Below are 18,634 nucleotides of genomic sequence, written 5' to 3'. Positions count from 1 at the left end.
TATGGCACTGAATCAATAAGAGGGAAGGGTGCTTACTTAGTAGATGGAACAGTAGCAAAGGCGCTACGCAAGAACTTTAGCCTTCCTAGATATACATCGCCCACTCAGATGAGACTAGAATTTGGGCTACCAAAAGAAGAGCTGGCACGTAAAGGAACCTACATAAAAAGCTGGCACAAAGTAAGCAGGGGAAATCAGAAAACTCTAAATGCCCTCCTGTGGAAGGAACTTCAAGATAAAGAAACTTGCCCCGCAAGGCTGTACTTGGAGGCCGCTATTGACGATCTCGGCTCACAGCAACTATGGGAACTCGCAGGCTCCCCAAGAGGATTCAAAAAGGTGGTCAACAAGACAGTCTCAAAAGTATCATTGCTGCAGGACAAAGCCGCCTTGACAAAGCGTGCTCACGGGTGGCTTACAGTTCAATCGTACATTAAGCCCTTGCCCCAAGCTTATCTACAGACAGGCTTTACCAAAAAAATAAGAGAGAAGTTCCTGAAATTTCACCTAGGGCTTTTGCCGTCAGCGGCCCACTAACCCCATGGTTACGGCCACAGCTACCAATAACATGCCGACTTTGCGGGAACGGCAAAGAAAACACAGTTCATCTGATCGCCATCTGCAGCAAACTCATTCAAGAACGTCGCTCCTTCTTGAGACCACTTTTCAACATCCGTAGGATACGGACCTGCAGGCAAGCGGTGCTTGCTTATTTTAAAGGCGATGATATCCAACTGAGCTGCCGAATGGTAAAATTCCTTGAAACAGCGGAAACCCACTTCAAATGTTGAAGGAAACCCAAAAAACCTAGCAGCACCGCGAAGGACGAGAGGATCAATCCACCGGTACCCCCGAAGAGCAAGCTCTAGCTGGCCACTTTGAATTATACCGAATAACACTGACCACATAACAGGGATACTCTGAACTGTCATTATAATTAATCACTTTTTCTTTTTTAACGAAAATAGGTTTTTAGTGAAGGCGCACTTTCAAACATTTTCTTATTGCACCAGCACTTTACTATATTACCCCTCAGCCGGCAGCAAGGATGAACTTACCGCACATCTTATCATGATAAATAGGCTGTCTAAACTGAATTCATACTTTATTTTAACTCTGTTGCTGCTGTCTTAGTACGTTTTTTATTGAAGGAATTATTGTCTTAATACGTATGAATTTTACTTATGTTTTATTAATTGAACTTTTTTCTACATTGTAAAGGTTTTAAATAACCATGTACAATAAAGTATTACTTACTTACTTATAGCGCACGGTTACTCAGAAAGAGCGTCCTGACGCTGTTTATTTAGGTGACTCAAAGTGGAAAGGAGGCATGGACCATTGATCTCAGTTATCCTACAGTCTGAACAGGAGAGTTTTCAACTCCTTTTTAAAATTTACTTATTTCGGGATAGCCGTCCTCTGATTCCATATACCGGCTGCCTTCACAGTGAAGGAAGAACCTGCCCTCTGTTGCCTCTTGTAGTGGGGAACCACAATTAGACCAGCATTGCTGGAGTGACAGGTACTCCCGGGACTGTATTCCTTAATTCTTTTATTCAGGTACCCAGGCCTTTGATTGTAGAGTGATTAGTGCATTAGGGACAGTGGTTTGTACATTATACGTTTTGAAACTGGAAGCCAGTGGAGTCTCTCCAGAAATACTGATACTGATGTATATTTCAGTATTTTATGCAGTAGATGGACCGCCATATGCTGCACAACTTGTAACCGCTGAATCAGATATTCTAGGAGGTCCAGGTGTAATGCATTAGCATCCTCCAGCCTTGACAGGATTAAGGACCTGACCATTGTGACTTGAGCATTGTGCGAAAGCAGGTAAAGAAACTTCTATAGCATGCGAAAAATCCAGACGCACATTTTCACTACTGCTGATACCTGTTCATCAAATAAAAGTTGGGCATCAAACATGATGCCCAAATTCCTGGCCCCGTGTTGTGGGAGGAGTGGAATCGTGTCGGCCATGGTCCAACCTATCCTGGAAGGGGATTCCGCCCAAACAACAGGATCTCTATTCTGTCAGGGTTACATTGTAATTTGTTGGCCTTCAGCCAGTCAAGCATTTGGTACCATACAACGAGCAAATGCTTCCTTCACAATTATAGAATCCCCATCATATGTGAGCAAGAGTTGGGTTTCATCCGCATATGAGATGACCTTGATGTTTAATGAGGACCTTGAGGTTAAATGATTCAACCAAATATGCCAAAGGGGACATATAAATATGTTGAAGAGTGTGGGACTTAGGGAGGAGCCTCGCAGCATCCCCCACTTCAAAATATTTGCTTCTGAGGCATACGGTTTTATCCAAACCACATATCTGTCAAGGAAGGAGCCCAGCCAACTTTAGGCAGAACCTGTCATTCCCAAATGTTGCAATCTATAAAGCAAGATGTTATGATGTAATGTATAAAATGCAGCTGACAGGTCCAACAGCACCAGAGCCACATTAAGGCCTGAGTTCCAGCTGGTTTTAATGGGCTCAGAGACCTCTAATAATGTGGTCTCTGTGCTGTGGTAGGCTCTGAACCCAGATTGGGAGGGATGGAGCAGGTTGATCTCAGTCAGGTGGCAAGCTGTTTATTCACCAACATTTCTAAGATCTTTGAGGTTGCTGGGCGCAGGGAGACTGGGCTAAAATTTGCCAGCGATTCAGGGTCAGCGTTGGCCGTTTTCAACAGAGGAATCACATTATCTTGTTTTCAATCCTCTGTAATGAGCCCTGAGCAGAGAGAGATGGCAAAAAGCTCCGGATAAGTTGGGACGATAATATCTGGGATGGACCTCAGAATATTGGGGGTATTAGATCCATTGGAGACCTGGACTTACAGTTACTGAAAGAGGTTGACACTTCCTTCACGGACAGAGCTTGGAAGGACGCTAATTTTGATTGTGTAATAAGGTCAGCTAATTCACTTATTTCAGGTCCTCCGGGGCATAATTCACCCCACCCCCCTTAATTGGACTGGATTTTGAGGAATTTATCCTCCAAAAAGTCTCTAAGATGATCGTATAGAGACTGGCTAGGTTCCAACAAAGGGAATACATATTTAGAGTCTGTAAAATTGGCCACAATTTAAAAAATCTCCTTCTCGTCATGGTCCGCTTCCTTAATATATTGCATGTAGAAGGTGCTGTGGGACCTCTTTAGATTTTTATGGTAGTTTTTCAGGGCCATTCTGTAGAGAACCTTATCTGATTCTAAGTCTGCAAAGCCTTCCATAAGACCACAATGAAGCAAGCAATAGAGGAAAATGCAGGCCTAAATAGAATTCAGTTCATATAATAAGGAAAATAAAATACTGCAAATATACAAACTTATTAGCATTCATAAAGCATTTGAGTATGTTAGCCTCGTGGTAAATAGCACATGTAGCTATTACTGCATTTTCAAAGTACGAAAGTGTGAAAGTATTTCAAAAGATGAATTATTAATATTGTTTCTGGTAATTCATATTAGTACGTGTATAAAGCTCATTCTCTGAAAGGTTAAGAGCATTATATTCTAGTATAAGCGTGCAGCACCATTTTCTCTTTTCTCACTTGGTGCACAATTTTACATATGCGAAATATGGAGTTTAGAATGCAACTCTTTAATACACACATAATGTCACCTGGATTACATTAGTTTTCATTCATTCTTCCCACACATGATTATTTCGTAAGTATATCTAGGACATTTTCTCATCATGTGAGGTTATTCTTTTAGCAACTTCTATTACACGCTAAAAAAGATACACCAATAATCGTAAATAGAGTACAATCTATATTATTCAAATGACTAATATTAATCTAATTTTAATTCTCCTCTGCATATTTTACGATGCAGGAACCAAGTCTTCTGAAGATTTTTCTAATATATAATTAACACAATTGGTACACGCTTGTAATTTTTCTCTCAAATGTCATAATCTGCTTGATATGTCAGCTAAGAGATTCAGCAGTTTATCTGCTTCATGACTTGCAGCTGCTACATGAGAAGTGGCCAACGCAATCTAACAGGAACGGACTACACCCCTTGGAGTCTCTCCCGCATACCTTTAAGCTCCTCCCACTTGTAGATTCTAATTAGCCCTCCTTCTAATGCCAAACCAGCTTTATGGCTGGGAGAAGTCAGGACGTGGACAGGGGCAGACGGGTTTGCCTTAGGTGTGCTTTTTGCGCACCAGTGGGTTCATCCGCTGTATGAGTCCACCGCACGTTCATGCTGCCGTCATCTATATATTGTGGAAAGGCTCCACCTGATCAAATTACGGAGCACTAGAGTGCGCCAGACACTAGGTGGCATTGCTCCATGTCCTGACCAAGCCTGCCTCCCAGAAACCCCCACCTTGCTCCTGTGAGTCTGTTTCTCCCTCCGTTTGCCCAGTCAAAAATGAAGGTTGCTAAGCTACCACTTGAACGCAACAGTGGATAGCGCAAGCAAAACCAGTAGAGGGGAGGTAAAGAATCAATTCCAAAATCCAATAAAAACATACTTTCAGATTCTATTTTTAATAGCAGATTCAGTGCATACAATAAATATTGTATGATACAGTTGAGTGCAAATAGCTAATTAACTTTTAAAATACAGTTGAGTGCAATAGCAATGGCTATTAAAACCCCCCAGAAAACTATAGCGATTCAGAAACAGCCAAACTCGCTGCAATTCCCTTTTAGTATCAAATACTCATTACTTTCAGTACTGAGCTCACATCCTTACAAAAATGTACCCCAAAGTGATTGGCGATGTGGACATTAGAAGCTCATACCATGGCGTTCCAAATGGTATTAAATTGTAATAATAATTTCAAATGTGCGGTATGCAACTGCTGATTAACAATATTCGTAAGATTATCCGTCATTACTAGGGCTGGCCAAAAGACAGCTTCAGCTTGTCTCAACATACACTCAGAGGTGGTTTTCCTAATTCTACAGGTTTCTTGTTTGTTGAATTCCCAGTTCCTGATTTTGTGGCTTTTATGCCGATCTTTGTGCTTGACCTGCTCAAGGAACATTTCGCTCTCACCATGTTGTTATGAACGAATTGTATCCTTACATTACTGAAGTCATAACAGTGCACTGTTAGGATGAAGCAATATTTTCTATCTTTGTGTGTCCCTTCATGCTCTTCTCCACTTCCTGTGGGAGTCCGCCTTAGTGCTCATACCGATGCCCCATTATATTTGCTGGTGGTCATATTTAAATTGATTTGGAACCATTCCAAAATCGCTTTTGATGTCCTGAAATCTGCCATGTGCATGGCGCCCATGCTCAAGGCACCCAACTTCTCCCAAGAATTTGTTTTGCAGACACATGCTTCAGAGCATTGTGTGGGGGCAGTATTCTCACAATAGACCGACGAGGGCTTAAAACAACCCATAGCTTTCATTAGTAGGATACTACTGCCCAGGGGACAGAGGTGGTGTGCATTTGAAAGAGAAGCTTTGGCGGTGGTCTGGGCGCTGAAGAAGCTAAGACCCTACTTGTTTGGGGACTCACTTCCGGGTTCAGACAGACCACAGGCCCCTCAGATGGTTGATGCAAATGAGGGGTGAGAACCCAAAACTGTTGAGGTGAACCATCTCCCTACAGGGAATTGACCTTTTGGTACAGAACACGCTAATGCTGATGATCTGTCCAGATTCTTCCTCCTTAGTGATGGGCACTCCCAAGAGGGTGGGTAGTTCTCCCCATCTTTCAGCAGGAGGGGACACGTGTTAGATTTGGCATCTTTGGCGTGGTTTTCCATACTTTTTGCATCTACCTCCTGTATTTTTGATGTTGTGCTGGAATACGTTTTGGTGGCTTGGATGCCTTGGGCACTTTGCCACTGCTAATCATTGTCAAAGTGCAAGTGCTACCTGTGTAAATTGTTATTGTGATTGGTTCTCCCTGACTAGCATATTTGATTTACTAGTCAATCCCTAGTAGAGTTCACTGAGTGTTCCAGGGCTGGTAAATCAAATATTACTAGTGGGTCTGCAGCACTGATTGTGCCACCCACACGAGTAGTCCTGAAACGGTAATTCAGACTTGCCACAGTAGTGTCTGTGCGCAGTTGTTAACTGTCATGTCGACTTGGCAAGTGCACCCAATTGCCAGGCTCTAACCTTCCCTTTTCTTACATGTCAGTCACCTCTAAGGTAGGCCCAAGGTACCCCTGTGGGCAGGGTGCAGTGTATGTGAAAGGTAGGACATGCCCTGATGTGTGTGGCATGTCAGGAATGTGAAATACTGCCAATTCTGTTTTTCACTATTGTAAGGCTACATGTCCCCACATCAAAGCATGGGAATTCATTTATAACATCTTATAAATATAACTTACCATTGGGACCAGATAGGAAAATAAAGTTTAGTATGCTTGAACTCAGAATCTAAAGATGCATATTTTAGGTAAGGTGATTTTTACATTCTGTGTTTGAAAATACAACTTTTAGAAAGTAGGTATTTTCTTGATTAGCCACCCTGTGTGCTTCTGCTAGGATGTGTATTGACTATCTGGCATTGGAGTGACAGGGGCCGGGGGTGTGCAGTGGCTCCAGAGAGTCAAGATGAGTCAGCGCTAGGCTGAATAGGCCTGATCTGCATTTGGAGTGGTGGAAGGAATAGCACCTGCACCTGAATAAGGCTGTGTCTGCCTTCTATAATGATGGCTCCACCCCCCTACAGTGTGTCTGGAGCCAGGGCTCACACCGACAATGGAGGCTGTTGTGCACTTGCAAAGTGTCCCCCAGAACTGGTTTTGACTAGGCACAGGGCTTCTCTGCACAAAGAGAACAAAGATATTTTGGTGTATAAGTATTAGATCTAAAACCCCTGAACTTTAGACTACTTCTGGAATCAAGAGGCACCTTTGCCAAGGAGAAGAGCTGGAGAAACTGAGAAGAACTGCCCTGGTGTGTTTGGGGTTGGCCTGCAGTTGTTGTTTCTGCCAAGGAAAGGAGAAGGACTTTGCTGTGTGCTGTGTCCCCTGCTTGAGGAGAGTCTCCATGGGTTTGAGTAGAGCTTGCCTCCTGTTTTGAAGTCTCAGGAACACAAAGACTTCACCCCCAGCTCCCCTGAAACTTCGTTGCTGGGAGTTCTGACCTGCCAGGAGTGCCTGTGACTGTGTGTGGCCTCTGGAGTTTGTTTCTGCTGCTAGGAGCTGGAACGGAACACAACATCAAGGAAATTGAAACATTGCTCTTCTTGCAACAGATTTTTGGGCGAGAAGAATTGCACCGCCACGCAGCTACTGAAACCGACGCGGCGCCTGTCGCAGCTGCAAAAAATGACGCATCGAGGGATTGCAGGTGAAGAAATCGACGCAGGGCTGCGCTATGCCGCAGCATCATTCACTGCTGCCTCCCGGTTTTCCACACATCGTCCCTATGCGGCAAGTTTTCCCAGACGCATCACCCGCGGATCGGAGTTATCTCAAAATCAACACATCGCTTCCCCCTACACACCGTTCCGGACTCGATGTACTGCTCCCCGGTGTCCAGTGGAACTGTTGCATTGAATCCACAAAGGTCTCAGGAATCAACGCATCTCTTTGTTTTTCACCGCTTCCCATTGCTGCGGCTGTTTGGCTTGGTGAATTGTGTCGCAACAACAAGTTCTTTGCAAGAAATCACTCATCCATAGTTTTCTATGGACTCGCTTTTGCTAAAACCTTTTTAAAGTCATTTTTCTCAATATTTTTATGTGGATTTTTGTTGTTTTGGTCGTGTTAAGGTTTAGATAAAGATACTTTCTTTTTCTAAACCGGTGTGGTGTCCATTTGTGGCGTTATCACTGTGTTACTGTGAGTGTTGCTACAAATACTTTATACATTGCCTTTGGGATAAGCCTGTCTGCTCATGCCAAGCTACCAAGGGGGTGAGCAGGTGTTATCTAGAGTGTGTATCCCCCTTACCCTGACTAGAAGCAAGGGTCCCTATTTGGACAAAGATATCTACAGATGGCTAACTGGAGACCCCCATTTCTAACACATATTATTACCAATTCTTTTTAATGGACTATGGTGGTTTGCCCAAAATACTATTGCTTGATCACCTCATGCTGTTCGGTGTATCATTCACCCCCCCCAAAAAAAAGCAGTGGTTGTAGTTCTATGTATGAGTGACTTTTCTGGATGTGAAATGTACACTTAATCATCAAGCTTTTTTAATGATTTTGTCAGCACTGAAGTGTGGGGCATTACCATCACCATCTTTAACACCACCATTGCTAACACCATCATTAGCACCACCACCAGTGCCACCACCATAATTACCATCACCACCCTTTCTACTGACATTCCACTACCATAAACCCCCACCACCTTGATTAGCCCCACCATTACCACCAGTACCACCACCATAGCAGCTAACATTACCACAAATGTTATCCCACTACTCCCATTAGCATCACAGTTACCACCAACACCATTATTACCACCAACACTCCCACCATACGATTACCACCACTATCATGAATCACACTACCATTATCACCATGACTACCACCACTATAAACAACACCACCATTATCATCAACACTTCCACCACAACAGAAGTGTTGCATGCCTGTGTTTGCATGTTTTATTAGACTTATTGAGTTTGCAAAATCTTGTTCTATTGAAATATTCTCCCAAAGCTTAGTTTGAGTATTTCTTTTGGTGTTGTATCAATATTAAAGAACATCGTGTTTTTGTTTCTGCTGAATCACAAAAATACCACTTTGGCTGGTAATGTGAGTTACCAGTTTCCAATATTTGTGTTAATACCACACCCTCTCAGTTTTCTAAGGACGCATTTTACCAGATAAAGCCGGGTGGAATGTGTCTATGTAAAATTGAGTGACATGTTTGAAAGTATGCTGAAACAGTGCAAAAACTCTGATTTCTTGCTGCTTTATGTTGCGCGAAAGGGAGAGAGCAGAAATGTGACATACCTACTAAGATATAGTGTACTTCTGCTCTCTCCTAGCGCTGGCACGCTGTGTGCTGCCTAGCACTAATGGAGGCACCCTTGTGCAATGCTGGAAAGGTGCCTGCGTTACAGGCAGGATTGTTTTTGAACAGCATGGGATATCTTCCTGCACAAGTAGAATCCTAAGAGGCACTTTCCTCGTTCTATGCATAATGCAGAATGCATCACACATAGAAACAGAAAGTAACGAGGAGAAATACAGATATTTCTCCTTGTTACGACTGTCAGGGAGGAGCATCCTTTTGACACAAACTGAGGTTTACAAGTCTTTATAAATCCGGGTGGATGCACAGGAACTGTCATCTCCACCCATATAAAGCTTACCTAATGTAAAGTAATGCAAGACAGTGCTATGTACTATATTGCTCTGTATTTAATAAACTACTCAAAGCCTCACAATTTAACGTTGCATGGCTTGGAAAATGACAAAATGGGTTTTACGTCTGGCTGCACCTCAAAAGTGACTCAATCCCGATGTAAAATATTATAAAATCAGGGCTTCGGAGTCTTGAAGTCCATTTAACTGATGTGCATTGCTTTCCAATTTGGTGTGCTTTTGCAATTATCTCTAACCAAGAGAAAATACTCCATGTACAACGTATCTGAAGCAACTCAAAAGTGATAACATTCTGGACTCCTACAAAATCTGGTTGTTGGAATATCATAACTAATGTCAACAATGCAGACAAATTTGTACATGTTAAAGAAGGTTTCTATCCTCGCCTGTCTCTTCAATACCTTAGGGTCTTAACACCACAGTGAACGAAAATTTACAACCCTCCAGGCTAAAGGGACTCTAGAAATAAATGTACACGTGATATTTGTCATGACTGACTGGCCACCTGAGACTAAACCGGGCACATCTCCTACCACATTTGTTCTCCGCATCAAGAACCAGCTACAAAGTCATTCATTTGTTCCTAGAGTTCAGTGATGCAAAAAAGCTACAATCAAGAACCATAGAAGATTATAAGAACCAACTAAACTGTTGTGGAATTGCCCAGACAAAAGCAAAAGGACAAAATAAATAATAGCACGGCAGGCAATGATCAGCAGCAAACATTCACATCTTCTTTAGCCAAACAAATTTAGATAGAAGAAGTTAATATTTGGGAGTCACGGGCTACACAAACAGAGACAAGATATTTCCAACTGGAATCACGGGCTACACAAACAGAGACAGGATATTCCCAACTGTTGCAATGGAACAAGAGTTGTCTCGTCGAATACTGCTATGAAATTCCAGAATGCATTAGAGACACCTTTGCATATTACCCCCGAAATCTGACCCCTAGTATATATAACCATAAACGGAAAGTCTGTCGTTTTCTGGATTCCACAAGACACTGACACATCTTAGTGCCAGTTATTACTTTAGCCCTGGTCACAATAGCACCGCTTATTGCCTGTTCTCCCAGGTGCAAATTGTGCATCCAGTATATGCCCATTAGATGGGATTAGTTATTTATTTGATGTGCAATCTATGCCTGATTACTCTTTGTGCACCTCACAATGCAGGTACCATTCTGATATCCCCATTTCTACCTGTGTGTGAAAAGCACACGTGTGCTTAGGTTGAGTTGACAAAAATTAACTGGGAAAAAATGTTTGGTTGTCCAAACTGCGCACAGGTTCCAGTAGTGTAGCAACATTGCGGTGGGACCTAATGCAGGAAAGGGAAGTGAGACCCCCTTCATTAAAACCTCGGTCCCTCACCTGCTGAAGCTGTTCCCAAAACACCACCTAAATAATCTGCACCCATCCCCTCTTCACCCTTTACCTCAACTACAAAGACAACCTATTGTCTTACCCCATGTTGGGACTCGCCTCCAAGCCTGTGACACTGCAGGAACGAAGTATGGCCCAATCCACTACCAATACTCCTATGCCGCTCACTGGAAGTAACACATTGAGCAAGCAGATGAGCACAGGGAGAGGGTGGGAAAAATAAACAAGGAAACTGCTGTTCACTCCATTGGAAACACCAGGGAGAATAGACTGCCACCATGTGTCTGCACCTAAGGAATAAAGCACGATATTACCAGTCTGCTCTCAACACTTAAAGACCCCTTATACCCTAACCATGACCATGCTGTATCCACAATAAACACAATATATGACTTCCTTACCGGTCCTTGAGGCCAGCGTATCCCAAGGTGGAGTCCTTGCGGCTTGTAGCTTAGTTAGTGGACAACGGTGAATCCAGCATAGGTGATACCAGCAAAGAAATGCTCCCAACCCATCTCCAATTGTTCTCAGGGGGAAAAAGTCGACTAATAGACATAAAACAAACCCTCTAAGTATCCATTTTGCACACAAGTATACATAAAAACATAGAGAAGTTCTCACGAAACCGAAGCGCAGCAGCCGCTACCTTCGTCCGAATCAAGAATGCGAAAAAGGTCCAAAGTTCTCACAACGATGTCAACAGGATCCAAAAGATGCGGAAGCGGGGACCCGCGGCTCTGACACGCAACAGCGCGTCAATCCTGGGCGAGCCGTGGAGTCCAACCAAGTCCACCCAAGTCCCGCAAAGTTTACAAAGGGGTACCGGAGCCCCAGTACACCCCCGAGAGTCCTGAACACAATAAGAGCGGGAAGATAAATAAAACTACCAAAAGGTCCTCACAGCAACGGAGAGGGGGGAAGGCAGGAATACACAGGAAGGGAAGGTGAAGAAAGGGGCAGGGAACAGAAACAAGGAAAAAGCAGGCACAAGGCTCACGAGCTCGTGAGCACAGGAGATCCACTGAAGATACAGGAACCAGGACCTGGACTAAATCCCCAACAAGGAAAAGAAACCAAGCAACAAGGCAGGGGCGTACACAGCATTTAACCCCTCAGCAGGGAATTCATGTGATGCAGGAAACATGGTCATGGAAAGGGGACAGGATCAAATCCCTAACAGTACCTCCCTTCAAAGTCTTACACATATCGTCTATTGCTGGCACATGTCCCGTAGGCTGGATGGCTAATGCCCTAGGGTGATACCCCATGGAACAAAAGAAAGGAGTCATACCCAGAGGAGAATGCAAGCTGTTATTGTATGCGAACTCAGCCAAAGGAAGAGCAGTTACCCAATCGCAAGAAAGGGAAGACACAAGGCATCTGAGGTAATGTTCCATCGTTTGGTTAGTACGCTCGGTCTGCCCATCAGATTGAGGATGATAGGCAGAGGACATCCGTATCTCCATTTTTAGCACAGAACAAAGCTCCGTCCAAAAATGAGACACGAACTGAGCACCCCTGTCCGTTACCACAGCAGACGGCAATCCATGTATCCTCACTACTGAATTCATAAACATCGTTGCCATCTCCCTCGCAGTGGAGATCTTGGGTAGTGGAATGAAATGCGCCATCTTAGTGAATAAGTCCACAACCACAAAGATGGCTGTAAACCCAGATACAGATGGAAGGTCGGTCACAAAATCCATGCTAATAGTATGCCCAGGGGCCGGAGGAACTACCAGGGGTTGCAGCAAACCAGAGGGTTTGCAATGCGAGGGCTTACTAGTGGCACAAACTGGGCAAGCAGCTTCAAAACTCTGAATGTCCCGGGCCAAGGTGTCCCACCAAAACCACCTTAAACACAATTCCTTTGTCTTTTTTACTCCAGGATGTGCCACCAATGCAGATGAATGACACCACTGCAAAACCGATTCTCTCAGTTCAGTGGAAATGAACAATCGACCATCATGATACAATAACCCATCCTGAACCAAGAACTGGGGTTGTGATAACCAAGGGGCCAAATCGATCTGACTCATCCTGTCCTTCACTGAACCTGTGAACTCATCTGCCGTCGTTACCCTTATAATCCGTTCACCAGCAATCATAGGTCTTATGTCACTTACAGGCCCGCATCCCTTAGATCTGCATGGATACGGGAAAGGGCATCTGATTTCACCTGCTGAGCCGCAGGCCTATAATTAATAACAAAATCATATTCATTAAAGAAAAGAACCCACCGCATCTGGCGTGGGGTCAATGCTCGGGCAGAACGAAAAAACTCCAAGTTCTTATGGTCGGTGTAAATAGTTATTGTATGCCGAGCTCCCCACAAATAATGCCTCCATTCCTCAAACGATAGTTTGATGGTGTAAAACTCTCTCTCGGCTACAGTATAGTTGCGTTCAGCAGGCAAGAGCGTTTTCGAAAAGAAGGCTATGGGGTGCATTAAACCAGTCTCATTGTCCCTCTGTGACAACACCCCACCCACTGCACATAGCGATGCATCTGTCTCAATGAAGAACGGCAGGGCAGGGTCAGAATCACCAAAACAGGCGCTGATGTAAACTTCCCAAGTAGCTGCTGGAAAGCAGCCTGTGCCTCAGATGACCAGACAAAAGGAACCCCCTTCCTCAGTAACCGTGTCATGGGTGCAACTACATCAGAGAAATGGGAGATAAAGCGCCTATAAAAGTTGGCAAACTCCAAAAGGACCTGTATGTCTTTAGCAGTAGATGGTATAGGCCAGGTAACAATAGACTCTATCTTTCTGGGATCCATCTGAATGCCTCCTGCTGAAACAATAAAACCCAAGAACTCCACTTTAGGAGCGCTAAACTGACATTTCTCCAACTTGACAAATAGATGATGGTCTTGTAATGTCTGCAACACTTGAGTCACATGCCTCTGATGTTCAACACTGGACTCCGAAAAGATCAATATATCATCTATATAAACGATAACGCTTAGATCTATATATTCTCTGAGGACCTCGTTTGTGAAAAACTGAAAGGCTGCCGGCGCTTTGCACAAGCCAAACGGCATCACGCAGTACTCGAACAAACCAAATTTTGTTTTAAAAGCCGTTTTCCGTTCGTCCCCTGGGCGGACTCGGATAAGGTGGTATGCGCCCCGTAAATCTAGTTTGGTAAACACTGTACCCTTCTTTAATTGATCCAACAATACCGGAATAAGTGGGAGAGGATACTTGTTCTTCACAGTTACTTGGTTAAGGGCCCTATAATCCACATATGCCCACAAAGTACCCTCCTTCTTCGGAATGAAGAAGATAGCCGAGGATACGGGCAAACAGGATTGACGTATAAACCCCATCCTCAACATATCATCCAGGTACGCCTTCAAATGCAATTCTTCTGGTTCAGACAGCGCATAAATGCGGCTACATGGTAGTGTAGCACCCGGCACCAGGTCGATCTTACAGTCAAATGAGCGATGAGGGGGAAGACCCTGTGCCTGACCCTCATCAAAAACGTCCCTGAAAGCGATGTACGGAGAGGGCACAGACACCACATCATGCCCAGCACAAGTCAGAGGTGCCATCCAATCTGTGGCCTCCTGATAACAATTTCTCAAACAATGTGCTGAGTCAAGAGTTACTGAACGTCGGACCCAATCTATTTTAGGATTATGTCTTTGTAACCAAGGCACCCCTAACACCAAACCAAATGAAGGACACAAACAAACGGACTCAGAGTGTCCGTTCTCACATAGTAGACACAAAGGTTCCGTCTGTCGAGTAATGGACCCTGATGTCAACTCTGTCCCATCTATAGCCCGCACAGGCTTGGGTTGTTCTTTATACACACATGGAATCATCAACTTGGCTGCCAACGAGATATCAATAAAGTTACCCATGGCACCAGAATACAGTAAAACAGACACTGTCAGTCTAGTGCCTTTGGAAATCAATAGACAAGCAGATATTATAAAATGTCTAGGGACCCTTTCTACCGCACCGATGACTTCATATGACACCCTAGGGTCATCCATACAAAGTGGCCCACCATCTTGTTGGATACATGCCACCCCCTTGCTATATGGGGTACTGGATGGCTTCACAGGACACTCCCTGGCATAATGGCCACCCTGACCGCAATACAAACAAAAGTTTTTCTCTCTCCTCCTTTTCTTCTCTTCAGGGGTCAAAGATCCTCTTACTCCTCCAATTTCCATTGGTTCAGGTACTGCCTTATGCTCCACAACCAGTTTTGCATCGGACCTAACATACCCCCCACGAGATGATTGGAAACGATTACGTTCCCCTCGTCGCTCAGACAGCCTGTGGTTCAATTTGACCACAAGACCAATAAAGGCTGCACAATCGTCAGGGGGATCTACCACCTGAGACACTATATCCTTAATATCCTCACATAGACCCTGGTAAAACAACGAAGTCCTTTTGGCCATGGGCCACTGGGTCTCAGACACAAGCCGGTTAAACGTGGATACATAGGTTAACAAATCCTGCCTACCCTACCGTAACTTTTATAGCTCAGCATCGCTTGCCTGCATGAATGCGTGTTTGGCGAACAATCCTCTCTTTAGTTCTTTAAATGCTGCATAACTATACAAAACACGATCATCGTTGTCTACAAGGGGAACAGCCCATAAAGCAGCCGTGCCAGCCAAATACGAGATGATAAATGCTACCTTTGCTGAGTCGTCTGGAAAGGCATTAGGCCTACACATAAAATGCAAATGGCACTGGTTCATAAAAGTGCTATATTTTTCACTATCCCCTGAGAACCTCTCTGGGGCTGCCAAAGGCACAGGGACCGGTGTTGTAACGGTTACAGCAATTGGAGTCCCCCCACTAGCACCCTGTCCAGCCCCTCTCTCATACTGGAATGTTGCAGGCTGTAAAACAGGACCTTGACCCCTGGCTTTTACCGAACCCAGTTCCTGCTTTAGCCCCAAATTCTCCTGCCTCAGGTCTTGTACCTGGGAGTGCAATGAAGCAATAGCCCCCATTAAAGTGGGTGGACTCGTTGCCCCCCCCTGTGGGATTCAGTGATTCGTCCATACTCGTCCAGGCAGTGTATGATAATTCGTGGGTTTGGTTTTCTGTTGGGACTCGCCTCTAAGCCCGTGACACTGCAGGAACGAAGTATGGCCCAATCCACTACCAATACCCCTATGCCGCTCACTGGAAGTAACACAATGAGCAAGCAGATGAGCACAGGGAGAGGGTGGGAAGAATAAACAAGGAAACTGCTGTTTACTCCGTTGGAAACACCAGGGAGAATAGACTGCCACCATGTGTCTGCACCTAAGGAATAAAGCACGATATTACCAGTCTGCTCTCAACACTTAAAGACCCCTTATACCCTAACCATTACCATGCTGTATCCACAATAAACACAAAATATGACTTCCTTACCGGTCCTTGAGGCCAGCGTATCCCAAGGTGGAGTCCTTGCAGCTTGTAGCTTAGTTAGTGGGCAGCAGTGAATCCAGCATAGGTGATACCAGCAAAGAAATGCTCCCAACCCATCTCCAATTGTTCTCAGGGGGAAAAAGTCGACTAATAGACATAAAAAACCCCCTCTGATCATCCATTTTGCACAAAAGGATACATAAAAACGTAGAGAAGTTCTCACAAAACCGAAGCGCAGCAGCCGCTACCTTCGTCCGAATCAAGAACGCGAAAAAGATCCAAAGTTCTCACAACGATGTCAACAGGATCCAAAAGATGCGGAAGCGGGGAGCCGCGGCTCCGACACGCAACAGCGCGTCAATCCTGGGCGAGCCGTGGAGGCCAACCAAGTTCACCCAAGTCCCACAAAGTTTCCAAAGGGGTATCGGAGCCACAGTACACCCCCGAGAGTCCCGAACACAATAAGAGCGGGAAGATAAATAAAACTACCAAAAGGTCCTCACAGCAATGGAGAGGGGGGAAGGCAGGAATACACAGGAAGGGAAGGTGAAGAAAAGGGCAGGGAACGGAAACAAGGAAAAAGCAGGCACAAGGCTCACAAGCCAGTGAGCACAGGAGATTCACTGAAGATACAGGAACCAGGACCTGGACTAAATCCCCAACAAGGAAAAGAAACCAAGCAACAAGGCAGGGGCGTACACAGCATTTAACCCCTCAGCAGGGAAGTCATGTGATGCAGAAAACATGGCCATGGAAAGGGGACAGGATCAAATACCTAACACCCCATCCCAGCAATGCAATTTTGGGATTGAATGCCTTAACATTCAGGACAGAAGGAACTATGAAGAGATAATACCTCTAGTAGCATTGTTGTTGACTGGATTAAATCCCTGGTATGTATCGTGGATTAAGTTAAATAAATGGAAATCAATTTGCATTATTGACTCTTGACTGTTAAAACCCCTGTTAAAGGACAGTTATACTGATTGTTTTATGACCATAGGTAGTAGCAGTTTGGACAAAGGCAAATTAAATGCTAGCTAGTTTATGCAGAATGCAGAAGGCCAACGGTGGACTCTAAATGCCGCACAACCCCTGGATGTTTCCCAAAGTAACTTGAGCTAATAGTATAGTACTTGGGTAGTGCAACACTCCATCACCTTGGAATGCTAGCTAGTTTAGTTATCTACTCTCTTAAGAATATGGAGAAGTGTGGCTCAATGGTTAGAAGAGGCAGACCATGAAGCAGAGGTCAGACCCGGGACCAGGGTTCAATTCCCGACGCGGCAGGGTCTTGAGCCCAAAATGTCCACGGACTCGATAATTCTCGCTTCGGTGCCTGCTCGAATCACGGGTTCACACTCTGCAACTCCGGGCAATAGCTTGCTTAATCTCCACTATGGCCCCCCGCGGCGGGATGCCTGGCTTTCACCTTGGGGGTACCCAGTACGGGTTATCTCACAGGGAAAAACCAGGACGGGTTCCCAAAGCAAGCGCTTAGAAACCGTTGGTGATAATGCGCTATATAAATATCCATTACAATTAAGAATATTAAACAATGCAAACTTATTTTGCACTCACACATTGGCACGGATTTTCTTGCTTTGTGAATGTGCTACTACTCTGGAGCAGCCACAACACAAAATGTAGTCTGGGACTTACAAAGCCAAGCAAAGCCCAATGTGTGTGTCTTTGCCAACAAAAAAAAATCAACAAAAACTGTAATGCAACGCAGCGCATAGCACTCACTGCTTTGTGTTACTTTGTGTCAAAGAGGTGTTACATAGGTGGAGCCTCAGCATTCTCCTGCATCCACCCATGTATTTTGACAGAAAACCAGTTTCACTAAAGTCTGTAAAGCTGGGTTTGTGTCAAAATGTTGCGCATACCCGACATAACAGGAATATCTTTATTTCTTCTTGTTATTTCCTCTTTGTTTGTGTGCTGTATTCTACAGCTAACATACAAAAAGCAATAAGCCTCTAAGAATAGTTTTGTGCAGGAAGGTGCCCCTTCCAGCATAAAACTATTCTGACCGCAACAGAGGCACCTTTGCTTTGTTGTGCAAGGGTGCCTGATTTGAAGCTAGCGATACAAAAGGGGGTGATGGGCGGAGCGTTTGAGCAAATCAAACACTCACCCCCAGTTAACTGATCTGGGTTTAATCCATCACCATTCTTTAGCCCGCTCAGCCACCCCATTTCAGACATGGCTATATGCAAATCAGTCTGACCCTGTGCCTCATGGGAACAATCCAGCCCGAACTGCCAAGCCATATCTTCCATGGACCGGAAACAAGCATCCTGGGACCGGTTTCGGTCTCATAATCCTCATCAGCCAGGCTATCTTGAATCCAGTGGCCAAGTGAGCAAGGGACTCACGTCTGAGCATACCCTGCCACACTTAGGGCGAACAAAGCTATACAAAAGGGGGTGATGGACGGAGCGTTTGAGCAAATCAAACACTCACCCCCAGTCAACTGATCTGGGTTTAATCCATCACCATTCTTTAGCCCACTCAGCCACCCCATTTCAGACATGGCTATATGCAA

This window comes from Lissotriton helveticus, chromosome 8 (assembly GCF_964261635.1).
Source record: "Lissotriton helveticus chromosome 8, aLisHel1.1, whole genome shotgun sequence".
Taxonomy (NCBI): Eukaryota; Metazoa; Chordata; class Amphibia; order Caudata; family Salamandridae; genus Lissotriton; species Lissotriton helveticus.
This window is presented reverse-complemented; position numbering follows the sequence as displayed.